Genomic DNA, 16,364 nt, shown 5'->3' with positions numbered 1-16,364 from the left:
TAATAATTGGCTTATGAATGCAATTGGCTTATGAACAAACATTTAGTTTTGCAACAACAAATTTTCTATTTAAAAATACCATTTTTTTATACCATGTAAATACCATGTAAAAATAGCTTTATTTCCAAAAATTGTGAGCAATGTAGCTTTTTAAGGCTTTTCATCAATTCCATAGGGAAAATTATACTGGGATACAACACAACTCTTTCATATTTAATTTTCCCTAAATCGAACAGGGTCAATGCTATAATGTTTGGCAGCACGCGGTAAGAAGACGTAATTGGTACATTTTTGAAAGTTGCTAGTTCTTGTTCCCGTTCTGAATAAAGATGGATTCTTAGGTATATATATATTTTTAGCTATAAAAATTTCCGAAAAGCCTCACTTTATATGTTCTTTTTTTCTGTGTGCTTTTTTAAAATACTAAGGCTAATAAGTTTTATATCGCTAATTGTGTTGTTTTAAAATTGTATGCGCGTTGTGTTTTTCTTTGTTTTGATTCGTTTCTTTATTTATAATTTCGGTAAATTCGGTTATAGTCTGAAATATTAAAATAGCACAAATGTAAAGTAAACTTATAGTTCTTTTTATAATAAATCAGAAATACAAGTTTTTCCATTTTCGGATATTTTGAATATTGTGTTTTTCAGAATTTGAATATTGTGAATTTTGTATCTGTAGCAGATGAAATGCTCAAAATGAGAAATTTCTTCTGTTAAAGTAAAAACAAGTGAATAATAATGACAAGAAACTGCATTTATTTTCTGTTTTATATCTTCTTTAGCATAGTTTTTTAGCTTTGACCTAGGCTAACCGTAAAAGGTGAAAACAAAACAGGCTTGAAGTCTCCAAATTTTGTTAGATGACCGAATGCGTTCACTGCGTTAAGTTTCGAATTTTTTTTTATTAGCTTCTTAAATAAGTTTTTTTAATCCTTAAAACGTTTTGGAACTGATGTGATATACACCTGGTTGGCGAAAAGTTTTTTGGTGAGAAAAACGCGTTTTTGCAGACGGGTTAAGCTTAAAGTCTGAAATTTAAATAATTAAAATAATAACAAAAAATTAAATAATTAAAACAATGTAAAAAGAAGTACGCTTTCTATTCGAAAAAGTTTGTAAGAATGCAAGATACTAATTAATTTTTCTGACTATTTCCAGAAATTTATTAAGTGGGTCTTCTGTTTCAGCATATTGATGGTAGAGCATATATACTGCCAAATAAAACTTAAGGTCAACATGACTGTTATACAAAGGATAATTACTTTTCGTATGTTTCCAAGTGCTTTCTATAGTATGGCATCCAGAATCACTGTAAACGAAATTAATCCTGTGATTTACATACAAATGCTTAAATCTTTCTGTTTATATGTCTTTGGATGATTTCCAGCCATCAGAATATATTATTGTTCCTGTCTCAGTCCACTCTTTTATACACTCTATAAGCGTTTTCTTACATCTGTCCACTACAGCCACTAAAAACAATCTACCAGAGCTTCTTTTCACACTTTCAAATACCAGTTGCCCCTCAATATGATGGCCTGGGTTATATTTCCTTCTTCCAAACTTAATTTCCACTGCTTTATCCTTATCCCACATTTTCTGAGAACTATCACATATATAATCCAAAATAGTCTCATTAATAATTGATGCCAGTCACACAAAGTATGTGAAATAGATTGCATGAATTTGCTGTATTGGACGTCTCCCTCTGATTTAAGATTTCAAATGTTGGAATGAAAATCATCTGTATAGTCAACTTGCTAGAAGAAAACTAAGATCCAAACATCAGACTTTATTGAATACTAAATTGTTTACTAGTCACAGTTTTTCTGCATATCCATATGAAACGTTATTTTTCTTCTTCAGCTTCATTTCTGGTTCACTCTTCTCATTCCATAAAAATCTGCAATCCCACAAAAACAAAAAATAATAATAAAAGAAATATAATAAAATAATAAAAAATAAGTACTTTTGCATGTAGAAAACCGTGTATAAATACATAATTCATAACACCAACAGTATATCTGCACAAAATCAAGACCAAATATCATCCATAATACATGGTTGATATCTCTCAAAAGCTTCCTTTACTAAATTTCCAGCCATGATAAATCACTCAACAGACAACAAAATAGCTCAAATAAATTAAAATAACAGGTAAAAGTATATTTATGGGAACCCCATGGCGATTTTTGGCGGTACCTGAATACTAAGTTTGTGCAATTCTTTGATTTGTTATTTTGGCTTGTGTAGCAGCGATTTTTGCTCCAAAAACTCATTATCCATGTACACATCGACCTATTTTCACTTAAAAAAAATTCCAGAATTGCAAAAAAATGGCATTGCGCACTTCCTTGACTTTATCTATGTACACATTGACCAATTTTCACTTAAAAAAACATCAGAGAATCACACAAACTAGGCTTTGTGCACTTCCTTGACTTTGTCCATGTACACATCGAACTATATTCACTTAAAAAGTCAAATGAGCAGCCAAAAAAAAAAAAAAATGTAATCTTGATAAACTACATTTAAAATCAAACAATGAAATAACATAAAAAAGGAAATTCATCTTTGGACTGCACAAAGAAAATATCCACTTACCTTATTCAGGAATTAACACGTCAGTCAAACAAAATTCCCTAACAGCATCCAAAAACTTCTTAAAATTATCTGAAGAATCTGTACACTAGCGTCGCCACATAAATTCACAAAATAAGAGTAAAAAATATCCTCTGTAACAACATTCAACCATACACATTTCCTTCCTACAAACTGGACACGTAATAATGGCTACTAAGTAAACTTTCATTTATGCATCAGTCAAGTAATGTTTTTTCCCCTTTCTTTCCAAATAGTGCAGAAACTTCAAATTAATCTTACCACATTCGGCTATTTTACCATCTAAACCACAACACAAGCAATCTACTTCGTAACCAAAAAACACACACACAAGCCCATACGTATTTACCGCAATCATGCAACCGATTACATCATAATAGGGTTTCCGTAACATTTAACTACTCGGGCTAAAATGAAACAACAACTTCGCGATAATACATCATTCTCTCTACTCTAACCAAATAACATTCACATACGTTTCAGCTAATTTGTTAAATGGGTTGCCATACAAAACAAAATCACACCAAGATCGCATGCTTACCATGCAAGACAAAATGTCACCAAATTGGGCAGGTGCATATTAATTCTTTAAAACAGTTATTTCTGTTGCCACTTTCTCAAAGAACCCGGTACATATAAACATCACCAACGTTGACTATAACAGTTCAAGCCTAGTACTGCAATGGATTTCTATGCTCAGAGATATTAACCCTGTTTTAACAGCACTCAGTTTCCTTTGCATGTATAATTTATTCGGTAAAAATATAGTTACAGGATTTTTTTCAGTACATGGATACCGAGTTCATGCAGTTCTTGGACTTGTTATTTTGACTTTGTGTAGCGGCGATTTTTGGGCCAAAAATCCGCACTACACAAAGACAAAATAAAAAATCAAAGAATTGCACAAACTCGGTATCCATGTACACATCAACCTATTTGCAAAAAAAAAAAAAAAAAAAAAAAAAAAAAATCGGGCACTGAGCACTCCCATGACTGTCTATGTACACATAGATTTATTTTCACTTAAAAAAAGTCAAAAGAGCTCTCAAATCTGCAGTAGAGCCAAACAAAAAATACATAATCTCAATAAACTACACTTTTAATCAAACAATAAAATAAAAAAAAAAAAAAAAAGGAAATTCATCTTATGCATCTAAGTACTACGCAAAGCAAATATCCACTTACCTTATTTAGAAGTTTCTGCATCTTCAGTCTGTGACACACAAAATTCCGTAAGAGCATCCAAAAACTTCCTACGGATAATTTTAGGAAGTTTTTGGATGCCACATAAATTCACAAAAATAAGAGTAAAAAATATCCCCCGTAGTGCCGATACCCTCCGTTGTTCAACCATACACATTTTCCTTCCTACAAACAGGACATTTATAATGGCTACTAAGTAAACTTTTCATTTACGCACCAATCAATTAAAGCTCTTTGTTCGAAATCGTACAGAAACTTCAAATTAATCTTTCCACGTTCAGCCATTCTACCGTCTAAATCACAAAAAGAGCAATGTACTTCCTAACACACACCGCAAATGCTTACAAATCTTTTCCCATAATTCAAAATTTACCACAATAACACCGCCGATAATAGTGTTTCCATAATATTCAACTACTTGGTTATCATAAATGAAACAACAATTTTGTGATATGACATCTTACCAGGTTTAAATTGATGATCTACCCATAATCCGGAATTGCCGAAGTCCCTATTAAAGACTTTGTACTGTACAATGACAGTTGACTGATCGCACTATCTGTAAGTCGACCCTTTTCGGATAGACTTTTGCCATCTGAAAGCTTTTGTCCCTTATAATCAGCTTTCAATGTAAGTAAGGGAGTACCCATCCTCTTTTGGATGTGTCCTACACACTTTAGTTTTGATATAATCACACCTTTGTATGGTTTGCATTTTGTTATGGAAAGGAATGTTTTCGAGTCACCATCACCAATATAATTGACGTATCTCACACCCCTTGCACTCTGAGACCTCTGAAAAATTTTAACCATTCCGTCAGCTTCCATTTTGGCTGATGATCCGAAATGATTTTTCAGGCAAATGCGAGAATGAGTTTTCTGCCACTCATCAAAGGCTTTACCAGATCGAGGATCCTTCCACAATTCACACCCTTTACTTGTTATGGATAAAACCTCTATGTCGATCACTTTTCCACTCTTGGCACCAATAACTGTACACACACCAATCTGAGATGTATGGCCTCTAGTTTTCCAAGTGTCATCACCACCATGTCAGTAGAATTACCGGCCGATACTTCTTCTGCTGTTGCATTTTTCATGCTTTCAGTCGCAGTCATTTTTGTTGCATTTTGAATTAACTTACAGATTCTGTCATACGTTTTTTGCATTACTGGGGGATCTAAATCCATTATTCCACAAAATGCTTCCAAAGGTTCAAGACCTTGGCCAATGCAGCGCATTGCATAAATAATTCAACAATTAATATCTGCTATGTTCCTTTATATTAATTTTAGTGTTGCTTATCATTACGACATTTTTGCATCCTTGTCAGGTATTTTGACCTGTCAAAATTATTTTGGAATTATTTTTATTAGGTCAAAATTATTTTGGAATTATTTTTATTAGGTCAAAATTATTTTGGAACGTAGACCTGCAGATCTTTTCGTAGAAAATTTTAATTTTCTATGGCATAGTTTACACACAGTGTTTTCTTCCAAAAAAGAACACATATTCTTATCGACAAGCATATTGCCATCAAATCGATCGCTTTCACTTGAAAAATCAATGTCTGTTACCTTTAATTTTGTACTTAAAACAGTTGTATTTGGTTCTGAATTTCCAGAAAAACTATTACTATGTTCAGCCACAGTTTCACTAGTTGCAACTTGGTTTGGAGAAGAAATTACAAATCCATTAATTTAGTTCGTTTGAAACTGTATATTTACCAGTTGTAATGAAGGTGCTACTTTGGTAGACGGTTGCACGGATTTTTGGCGATTTACGTTGGCGCAATTGTTGGTGCAATTTCTACAAACGTCAGCCGTCTTGAAAAACGCTGTTTTTACGCATAGTAAAGTATTCGAAACTTAAAAAAAAATAAATATCGTTAGAAATAATGGATTAATTTTTTTTGTTGAAGATGTCGTTTTTTAAGATGGCAGGCAAGTGTAAATAAATACATTTACTATGAGTATAAAATACTAAAGTAAGGTTATTATTACTTTCATATAGCAAAGAACAGAATAAAAACACCGCTATAAAAACATTGTGCCAACGTTTAATTAGATTAAAATATTACTGAAATTGAATATCGAAATAAAAAACATCATCCAACATTTAAAAGAATTAGAATATTATTAAATTTAAATACTTTAAAATACGTTATAGAATATAATATATATATTATATAGAATAAATACATTTACTACGAGTATAAAATACAAAAGAAAGGTTAAATTATTACTTTCATATAGCATAGAACAGTGGTGTAGCTACGATTCCAGCGCCCGGGGACAACTGAAGAATTTGCGCCCCTTTATGTGTGCCAAATGGGAAAACATTCCATTAAAAAATTTCGTAGCATCAATTTGGCGCCTCCTGGATGCTGCGCCCGGGGACAAATGTCCCCCCTTGCCCCACCCTAGCTACGCCACTGGCATAGAAATAGAATAAAAATACCACTATAAAAACATTGCGCCAATGTTTAATTGGCTTAAAATATTACTTAAATTGAATATTGAATTAAAAACCATCATACCAACATTTAAAAGAATTAAAATATTACTTAAATTAAATACTTTAAAATAAGTAAATAAGAACGCTTCGTACACTAGAGCTAAAATGACAGCAATTAGTTTATTGTCGGCAAAAAAGGAGGAATGTCTAATAATTTTCTTACCGTTACAGCGGTTATTTCTTCCAACATGACCACAATATCATATACGGCCGTCTCAGAATCGGCTCTTCTAACGGTCTTCATCTGTGATCTACATTTTCGCACTTCATTGAAAAAACAATTAGCGACGTTTCCTCCAAAAATTTAAAATAAATTTCCTCTGACCCTTGTAAGAATTTATAAATAAATCTTTGATTAGGAAAGCCAGGCTGGTGAAAATAAGGTCTCAAAGGACAATTTTTTGATTCCGAAACCAAAAATTCTTGGTACTTATCAGAAACAACACTCATCTTTGAAGGAGACATTTTTGGAGGAATTCTAAGATATGAATTAAATTTTAAAATGGCGCGGTAATGCACAAATTTTCAGCAACCTATCAGGGAGCTGATTTACAGCTCATTAATGCACAAATATTCAAAAACCAATCAGCGAGCTGATTACATCACGCCTAGAATTAAATTTATTTAAATAATCATACATAATAAAATCATTTTAAAAAAGAAATGCAAAATTAAATTGTATTTTAATATTTAACAGCCATAAATAATGTTTAAAACATTAGATTAAATTTATAGATGTTAAAACTAATTACTTTTAAAGTAAGGTGACGTCACTGATTACATCATCCACAGCATAAAATTTCATAAAATATGATAAAGAATAAAATTTTTATTTCAAATAAAAATGCAAAATTAAATTGATTTTTAATATTTAGAAGCCATAAATAATATTTAAAACACGGAATTTATGCAAAATAACACGCACTATTTTTTAAATAAAATGCCAACAAAGTATCGGTTACCATAAATAACTTATCCAGCAATGGGTTTACCATAAGTCGTATTACTCGACAAAAGAAAAATTGCCAAAAACTCGCCAAAATCCGTGCAACCGTCTACCAAAGTAGCACCGTAATGAATTGGTTTCCATGAAATCGGCACTTTCTCAAACATTTTCCAGAAGCACGTTTAGAAGCATTATTGGCCATTTTACCGACGAGTGCACAGTAAGATAATAAAATGCAGTAAAACCATCCAATTATATTTAAAATCACTCACAAATTATACTAAAATGACAATTGAATGATCATAAGTGATGAAAATAATAAGTGGAGTGATATAAATTACTCAAAATATAATCAGACAGAAGCAAAATAGAACCACAAAATAAAACATAAGAAAGGTTAAGAATGTAAACAAACTACCAAAGAGTTGAGAGATAACACTGCTACTTCATAAAGAGATCATTAAAAAATAAATCGTTAGCTTGCCACATAACACTTCGAGTAGAAATTGCTGACGCTTCATGTTCGGACCTTTGAACCTTGTTTACATTAGTCAGCTGATATATTTCTCTTCATAACTCAAATAACTGAAATAATGCGAATTTTTGCTCCCCCTTTTTTTTAAACTACACAGAAAAAGCCAGGCTATAAATTTTTTTTTTTCAAAAAATCGAAAATTTTGATGGTTTAAGGGAGGTATGACCCCCTTAATGTAACATATATAAACAAGCCATAAAGTTATATTTAATACATTTTTGTTAACATTTTATTAAAAAACAAATGTTGTGTGCATGTGGGTTCATAATAGATAGAATGCACAAGTTCTGTAAAAGGTTAATAAAATTTATTCTTAGCAAAAATATAACAGAATGCAGGAATTTTCCTCAGAGATATTCATACAAGTACAGAATATCATGCAATATAACCAATAGTTATTTTTCCATACTATTAAAAACGCTAGAATACAGTGCAATGCGAAGAGAAAGCTAATCCGATCTCGCCTCGGCCCACTAGCGGCCGAGCGGTAAAGTCGCTGAACACTGGCAGTTCGGTCCGAGGTTCGAATCCCACGAACGGGCTGGCTGCATGGGTGTTTTCATGGTTTTCCCCATGTGTAACGTGTATACAAGCCAGTTTCCCTTAGAAAGTCCTCCACGAAAGGCATCCCTCCTCTTAGGCAGATAGCCCTAGTGTGCTTTGCCATAATTAAATAAACCACACCACACCGCACCGATCTCGCCTCGAATTCGCTACAATCAGCAGCTAACTAAACAACTGAGCTGAGATGTGTCTTTCTGCCTTTTTAAAGCTTTCAATCAGTCGCGAGAGAGTTACAGCTGACATACTAGTAGTAAATTAAATTTATTCAAATCAAATATAAATAAAAGAGATACTCATTTATTAAATGTTTAACACATGTGCTTCTGTACTTTTACTTTTCGGCATAGCTTTCTCTTAAAATTTATCATGTACTGCATTGCGCAGGGATATAAAACAATTTTAATTATAAATCTAACATTAGCTATCTAAATACAAGATTTGTAACAATATGTAAACACTGGAAAGTTCATTTTTTACTGATGCTTTCTGATGTTTGCAGTTCAGAAATTGCCAAGTATGCATCTAACATAAACTATATCTTTCTTTTGAATGAAGCTTGGAAATAGTGAGCAAGATGAGTATTTTGCATAGAAAAACTGCCATATTGACAAAATACAATTACAAAATACAGTCAAAAGTCGTTAATTCGGACACCCATAATCCGGAATGATCTATAATCCGGACCTCAAAGCTTCAAACTTTCTGCGCATGCGTCGCGTTGACATAAGGCCTTTACGGCTGAGAATATGCTTGTGTGCGTGCGCAAAATACGTTTACGAATGCGCGTTTAATATATAACGAACTGTATAAGCTAAGCTAAAATTATTTAATTATCTATTTCAGTTAATGTTGCAGATTGCGTTGTTCCTTAACCTTCGAATTGGATCCGGCTCATTATTTTTTGCAGACTGTTAGAGTAATTTTATAAAAGTAAGCTTGAACTTTCGATTATGTCAAACAGAATTTCTGATATATATTTATTAATATGTAAATGATGTACAAAGCGAAAGTATGTTTCGAAGTTCATTAAACAAAAAGTGGAATTGCTACAAAAAATGGATAAAGGCATATCCTTTGTTTATCTAAACTTTAACGTTTGTTTGTCTAAACTTTGTTTATCTTTAACACCGCGCTATGAATTGGAAGTTGATCTGTCAGCACTATCCTTATCTTCAGGGCAGATGTTTCTATTTTATTTGGCTTATAATTCCTTATTAAATGTAGTATTTCATCTCGATGTATTCCATCTTTGATATGATTTAAATCAAATTCCTTGTCATTATAATTTGCTTCCGATAGCGAAGAAAGTGACAGAGGTTATTGAAAACGAAAAAATTTCAATTGACAAATTAGTCGGTATTCTCGACACAGCAATTATAGGACTTGAACAGCGGAACTTTGTAACTGAACAAGAAATTATGTCTGTTTAAAGAATTAAAGAGAATGTATTATCACATAAAAAACGAAGCAACTTAAACAACTTACATTGAAAGAAATGTTTAAGGTAAACAAATAAATATTAAGCTTTTTTTTTTTTTTTTTTTTTTTTTTGTAAATTTTGATACCCTTTAGATCATAATTGTTCTTTATTTCATAAATTACGGTTTCATATTTTTAATTTTATAATTTCTGCATGCCATCGTACCAGATTTAAACTGATGATCTATAATCCGGAAAAATCGATAATCCGGAATCGCTGAAGTCCCGATGAGTCCGGATTAACGACTTTTGACTGTACTGGTTAAGATGAGTTTACATATGTCAGAGCAGCTCGTAGCGAACCGCTCGTCCGGGCATTTCGAACCGAACGGACATGTACTCTGATAGATTGTTTACACCAATCAGAGTGGACTGACAACTCGCCTCCGTTTGTTTACGAAATGGATAACGACGTGGCAGCTGCAGGAAAGAATATGCATTGAACATACATAGATGATGGCTGCAATGCTCTAAGTCTGCGATGCGGTTTCAAACGAATTAATTTCTGCTCTTGCGAGGGGGGGAGAAGAAAAGGAAATGGGTACGTAACTGGGTAGCTTGCCGCGATGAATTAGGAGTATCAAATGAACTATTAAATGAATTTCAGACGAGAATGTCCCAAGTTACAAAAACGTTATTGCATATCAGATACAAGAATTTAAAAGAAACTCAGTTTGAGAGAAGTTATTTAGTCAACTGTGGTTACTGAAATCCAAACTAACAAAGTTTTTCTACTATATACAACTGTTTAATTACACCTAATTAATCATTTACAAAATAATGTAAAAGAATGTGTTTTATTATTTATTAATAGAAAGAATATATTTATTCATCCAGAATCCACAGAATCAGTAGCTCTCTGTGTGTGTAATTAATTATGCAGAGTTCTGACTGGAATTGTGTTATTTCTAGAGAAAAATGCAAAATTAACACATGGAATATTTATTCAAAGCTACCATTAACACGGCAGATGTAAACTGTATAATATCTACCTAATTATTCAGAAAATGTTAAATAAAGTAGCAAAAAACTTGGGAGCATTACATATATTACCGCAGGTAAAAGAATATATATATTATGACATGGTTCCAACAAGAAGATATTTATCGCAATCTTTTACTTTTGGATCCTACTGAAATTGTGTTTCTGGACAATACACAAAGTGATATCAACAAAATTAACAATGGTTAAATATAGTGATTATACTTTACTTTTAAAATGCTAAAACGGATAGTTTAAGAAGATTAGAATTCATCTAGCACAATTTGTATAAACCTTAATACACCTTCAGTACACTCACACATCCAAGCTGAATTGTAATGAATTATAGCCCAGAATATTTTTATACAAAGCAAGAAATTTAAATATCACCAATAAAACAGATCTACATATTTTTTTCATAATTCAATTTTTATTTTTATAGTTTATAATATCATATATTTATTGCATCCTCATGTAGGGATGCTTGTAGAAAAATGAAAAAAGCTCACATAATTATAGAAGTATGCAATATCTTAATGAAGCAGTGAAGTGTTCCCTAAAACACTTCATAAGATGCGTATGCATTAAAAAGTGCCATGGTTTGGCTATCGCTTAATCCCGGCATTATAGAACTTGCTGTCACGACATCTCTGCGAAATGCTGCTCGAAGTAACTGCCTGGGTAGATTTTTCACCTGTTTCAAAGTAGAAACGGAAGCGCTGACTCATCTCCCCTACGTTTCTACTCCGTCGAAGTGAGCGTTTACATTGTCAAAGTAATCGTAATGAGCGACTCGCTCAGCGCCGCTCTGACAGGTGTAAACTGACCTTTAGATAGTTTCTCGCACATTCATCTCAAAATCTAATTGTATTGAATCTCATTCTAATCATCTAATAGCAATAAATATTATTAATCAATTTATTATTATTATTTCATTAAATTATTCATTACCATTATTTTGTTAATGAAAGTATATTATTAAAAATCACATTCCAACCTGCAGACCTACAAAGCTATTTTGTATTCATTATATTTTGTAAAGTTTTGTTCTTGTTTTCTAATTTCTAATAAGAAAATATACAAATATAAATTTTTAAATTTATAAAATTCACTAATTATTGCCGAGATTGATGATCAGAAATAGTAAATGAAATATAAACATTGCATACACTTTGTTCTAAATAAATACTGCGCTATTTATTTAGAACTTCATTTAAATGAAAGCAAAATAAACATCGGAAAAAAACGCAAATCTAGCAACCCATTCTAGACTATTTATGGAGCAGGGTCCGACAAACAGTATAAGATTTGTTGCCAAACTAAGTTTCGCAACAACAAAGTAACGTCTTCTTTTATTGTTGTGAATTAAGTTATGTTTAATTCTTTCTGGAATTAAGATTTAAATTATTAGAGTGTTTTAATGTAGAAACTCTAATTTTAATTGTAAAAATTGTTTAATTGTTGGAAAATTGCATATAATTTAATATCTATACAAGGAAGTCAAGTGGTGTACACATCAGATTTTTTATGTACAATTTTGTAGGTGAAAACAGTTTTTGTATTATATTTTTTCCTTTTTAGCTTTGCATGTGCACTTAAGCTTAGTGCTTGTAGTATTGATTATGGCGCTGTATGTCTTGTAAGTAGAAAATTTTAATGCTTTTATTAAAAGTGTTAGGTACTCTTCTGTTATCATGACCCAGATTTAGAAATTTATTGTATGTGTGTATGTATACATACATATACATGAACACATACATTCATACTTACATTTCTGAATCTCTTCCCGATAATAGAAGAGTACAAAGTATTATTTGCCTCATTATTTCTTTACGACTAAAATTAATTTGATTTGCTGTAAAGTTTTGTATTAAATATTACAGAAAGGTCTTGTTTATTATTATTTTTTTAGCAAATAAAAAGTAGAATAATCAGGCTAGCTTTGTATCTGATGTATGTACATGCAAATTAACTTAAATTTCTTTTCCAATTCTGAGAATAGTAAAAACATTTTTAACTATATTTTGTTTTTCCTCGTATGACCTATGCAGCATAATGCTAATTATATCTTTATGTTGTCTTTAAGACACTTGAAAAGGGGAATTTATTGCCAAGCAGGTGGTGTGAAATGATTGACAATGAAATTTTTTTTTTGTGATAAGTACGCCATAAACAGTATATGAAAATTTTGGGTGAAAAATCAAAGCATAGCTTCTTCTTGAATTCTAACTCTTAGGGTGATACTGCAGAAATGAGTCAAAATAGTGCTAGAGAGCAAACTAAAGCACATTTTTACCATTTGTTAAACATATAAACTGGGCAAATAAGAAGTGAAAAACAAAATACAGTACAAAGTCCGTAATCCGGACCTCAAAGCATCAAAACAATTTGATACCCTTTAGATCATAATTGCTCTTTATTTCATAAATTACGGTTTCATATTTTTAATTGTATAATTTCTACATGCCATCTAACCAGATTTAAATTGATGATCTATAATCAGGAAAAAACCCTAATCCGTAATCGCCGAAGTCCCGGCGAGTCCGGGTTACAGACCTTGTACTGTAGTGTAAATAGTATAGGAAGATTAAGTATGTATGACAGATTATGTCATGCTTTAAAACGAAAAAATAAATAATTTTGGAATTATTTAACTGCTGTTTTCAATGAAGAAAATTTTCATTTACAGTAAGAATTTAAAATATAACTGTATAGGTCTTATTTAGTACATAAAAGAGTTTGGTATTAATGTTGCTATGCAAATAGTGATGTACTGTCGCTAAAATCGCAATAAACATTATGAACTGGAAACCCTGCAAAAGAAGTTAATTGTGTAACACACTTTTTCTTCACTCTTACCTTTTCTCACTCCGTCAGGAAAGGACAGTGATATAACACTATTATATAACTCCCTTTTTTTGTATGTATTTGTGATACTAACAAATCTTAATCTATTTTCATGTATTAATAAAATATGTGGTTCACTTACATTTTCCATCTACAACCTTTTTTGAATAACAAGTTAATTAGCTATCATCTCGCTTGACGCTGCGCTGGATACAAGGTAAGAGAAATCAATTTATTCTCTACTTTTATTAATTTGTTGTGAAATTTCGAGGCTATAAAAATGTTTTACAACAAAAGATTATGAGACTGAGGGAAAAGCCATAGCTAGTTAAATAATAATAATAAAAACTGTAAAGGCTAAACTGTAGTTTCATGTCAAAACCAAAAATAAATTTTTTGACGATACAAAAATGTTTAATAAAAGTCAAATGCAAATTGCAAAACTTAATTCCAGCAATTACTCAACATGGAAATTCAAAATGCAAATGCTAATAATAAAGGAGGCCTTTACGATGTTATCGAAGATGTTTCTCCAAGCCCTATTGCAGAACAATGGAGTAAACGAGATCGGCTATGTCGCGTGATGATAAATTTATTTATCAAAGACAGCCAAATAATTCACATTAAACATGAAACTACTGCTAAAGCAACCTGAGTACAGGCAGGTACATGAAAGGTCTAATCTTTCAAGTAAACTATTTCTTTTGTGAAAGCTTTACAGTCTGAAGCTTGAAGAAGACGGAAATATGCAAACACATGTAAATACATTACTGGAGTTAGGCGATAAACTCAAATCAATAGGTGAGAACATGAAAGACGAATATGTTTCGGCACTTTTGCTTTCTTCAATGCCTAGTTTTTACGATACGCTTATCATGGCTCTTGAAGTCAGAGCAGAATCAAAACTGAATCCAGAATTTTTAAAAGCGAAATTTATTGACGAATTTAACAAGAGAGTTGAAAATAATTCATCAGATTCAAAGGCATTTAAAACCTCATTTCAAAACAAGAGAAGGAGAGAAAAGTTTTGCTCATAGTGTCACAAAAATAACCATTTTAGATCGGAGTGTTATCATCTAAAATCGAAACAAAAAAAATGAGCCTCGCCAAAACAAGAAAACACGCCAAGCAAAGAATGCTTGTAACCTCTTAATGAATCAACAGCAAATAAAAATTAAAACACTGGAAATCGAATCCAGATGTGATGCCGTCGCTCTGTCTGCTAACAAACATCGTACATCAATCATCCAAGAGTTTTATTTTCGATAGCGGTGCAAGTAATCACCTGGTAAATAATAAGAAATATTTCATGGAATTTCAAACAATAAATGTGTCAGGTAATATGACTGCGAATAGGCAATGTATTAAATCAACGGTGATAGGAAATGTCCGTTTTAAAAGATTAAATGCTAAACAAACAATAACTGATGTTCTCGTATCGGAAGTCTTATACGCTCCTGAATTGGAAGCGAATTCAATCTCGGTTAAGAAAAAACGGAAAAAGGACTTTCAGTTATGTTTGAAGGAAATAAATGTATGATCATGAAAGGCGATCAGATTATTTTAGAATGTCATGCAACTAACAATCTTTACCAAATTAAACCAATTAACAGGATTAATGAACCTTCAACTCATGTAGCATTTCAGTGCAAAAATGATAACTGTGTTTAACTTTGGCATAGACACGATAACTGTGTTTAACTTAGGCATAGAAGTTAAACACAGTTATCGTCACAGAAATGATAAGATCAAACAACTTGTAAACAAAGAACTCGATGAAGGAATTAAACTAGATAATTGTAAACATGATACCAAATGCATTCAGTGCATAAAATATAAATGAACTGATTTCCCGTATCCCAAAGAATCAAAATTCAGAGCATCTAAACCGCTAGAACTCGTTCACACTGATGTTTTAGGACTAGTACAAACACCGTCTGTCAGAGGGTACCTATGCTTCATTACTTTTATTGATGACTAGCTTTTACCCGCAGCTTCGTTCTCGTTGATGTCCTTAAATAAGTTTCAAAGACTATTGAAACTAAAATAATTTTTTTTTTTTTTTTTTTTTTTTTCTGATTGCCTGACCAGGATAATCAGGATAAAATTTTAGTTACTATTACTTATCTTTTAAGTTAAAAATAGACTTTGCGACACACAAACAAATATTTACATTTATAATATTAGTTAGGATTTTGTAAAACTGACAGATTTTTGGTTAACAAACTCTACGATTTGAAAGTGAGCAGCAGCAACACTTTTCGAAATAAAGCATTTTTATCTCCAAGGCGCTAGACTGTTGCCACTTGAAAAAATGGTGCGAAAATTAGCGCTTTCAGAGTTTTTAATTAATATTTCAGCTGATTAAAGTAGTACAAAGATGAGAATAGTCGAAATGGCTTCTCACGAATTTTTAAAATTGAGAATAATGTATTTAATGTTTGGCAATGCTATTTTTATTTCATCCTAAAACTCAGAAATTTTTTATTAACAAATTCTAGGATTTAAAAGCGAGCAGTGGCAACAACTTTCAAAATAAAGCAGATTTTCATCTCCAGCTTGCGAGACAGTTGCCACTCGGAAAAATGAGGGCAAAAATTATCTGTTTTCCGAGTTTTTAATTAATATCTCTGATTTGAGCTACTTTTTTTGAAAACATTTTATAGCCT

The 16,364-nt window shown here is 31.7% G+C and overlaps 1 protein-coding gene across 2 annotated transcripts in view; it reads left to right on the top strand.

Moving 5' to 3' along the window:
- The first annotated feature begins 243 nt into the window (after positions 1–243).
- Positions 244–16,364, top strand: part of LOC146995698 (uncharacterized) — a 64,999-nt gene continuing 48,878 nt past the window's right edge. The window contains exons 1-2 of one of the 2 annotated variants that reach the window (XM_085821712.1): positions 244–341; positions 12,430–12,487. The gene's annotated coding sequence lies outside the window, so the exon portion shown is untranslated. The remainder of the gene's footprint in view (positions 342–12,429; positions 12,488–16,364) is intronic. The other variant, XM_085821713.1, reaches the window with a different exon arrangement.

Source organism: Stegodyphus dumicola, chromosome 8, assembly GCF_044657685.1.
Source record: "Stegodyphus dumicola isolate Sdum_Otavi_A_Nest chromosome 8, ASM4465768v1".
NCBI lineage: Eukaryota > Metazoa > Arthropoda > Arachnida > Araneae > Eresidae > Stegodyphus > Stegodyphus dumicola.
The sequence above is the reverse complement of the archived record's forward strand: the minus strand, read 5'-3'. Positions and strand labels throughout refer to the sequence as shown.